General features: G+C 63.4%; 1 non-coding gene across 1 annotated transcript in view; it reads right to left on the reverse strand.

The window, feature by feature from the left end:
- LOC124731287 overlaps positions 1–207 on the reverse strand; it is a 1,908-nt gene extending 1,701 nt beyond the window's left edge. Inside the window, exon 1 of the ribosomal RNA XR_007008248.1 lies at positions 1–207. This exon is cut by the window's left edge and continues 1,701 nt beyond it. This is a non-coding gene — a ribosomal RNA (small subunit ribosomal RNA).
- Positions 208–894: the final 687 nt, after the last annotated feature.

An 894-nucleotide genomic window follows, 5' to 3' on the forward strand; every position in this document is an offset into this window, starting at 1 on the left:
GCGTCCCTTCCATCTCTGGTCGGGACTCTGTTTGCATGTATTAGCTCTAGAATTACCACAGTTATCCAAGTAACGTGGGTACGATCTAAGGAACCATAACTGATTTAATGAGCCATTCGCGGTTTCACCTTAATGCGGCTTGTACTGAGACATGCATGGCTTAATCTTTGAGACAAGCATATGACTACTGGCAGGATCAACCAGGGAGCTGCGTCAACTAGAGCTGAGCAGCCGGCCGCCCGGGAGTGTGTCCCGGGGGCCCGCGCGAACACGCAAGCGTCCGCTCAATCATTCTGCAAACAGGAGGAGGCTGAGCTCCCCTGCACAATACACCTCGAAACCCTCTCAGGTCCCGGCGGCGCGCAGCGCCGTCCCAAGTACTTGGTCGGGTTCGAGAGAGGCGCAATCGCCCGGAGTTAGGCGAGTAGACGCTTTCGGTGCGACCACCCGTGCTCCCAACTGAGCTTGCCGCTGCCGACAGAGGCCCGGGAGCGTGCTGTCGTGGCATTGCCGGCGGGAGACAACACGCGCCACCTACGGTGACCGGCAGCTCCAACGCCAGCGCCACAGAAGGACAAAAGCCCCACTTGGGTGCCGAAGCGAACTCTCCAGCACAGCGCACGCGCCAACACATCCGCACAGCTGCGATACAAACCACCAGCGAGAACCGCTGGGGCGACCGAGCAGCAGACGGCGTCGCGGCGCCGAGCGCCGGGCGGCGGCGCATCCTCAACGCACACAGTCCTCAATCGGACCAGCACACTGAAGATGTCCACCGCGCTTCGCACCGGGCCCGCGAGGACCTACTTTGGCCGCACGGCGCCGCGCGCAGGGTGCGCCGGCGCGCAGCTGCGACGCCTGCCGCGTCCGTCGGCCGGCGCGCCTGCCACTGGC

This window comes from Schistocerca piceifrons, unplaced genomic scaffold (assembly GCF_021461385.2).
Source record: "Schistocerca piceifrons isolate TAMUIC-IGC-003096 unplaced genomic scaffold, iqSchPice1.1 HiC_scaffold_1278, whole genome shotgun sequence".
In the NCBI taxonomy this organism is placed as follows: domain Eukaryota; kingdom Metazoa; phylum Arthropoda; class Insecta; order Orthoptera; family Acrididae; genus Schistocerca; species Schistocerca piceifrons.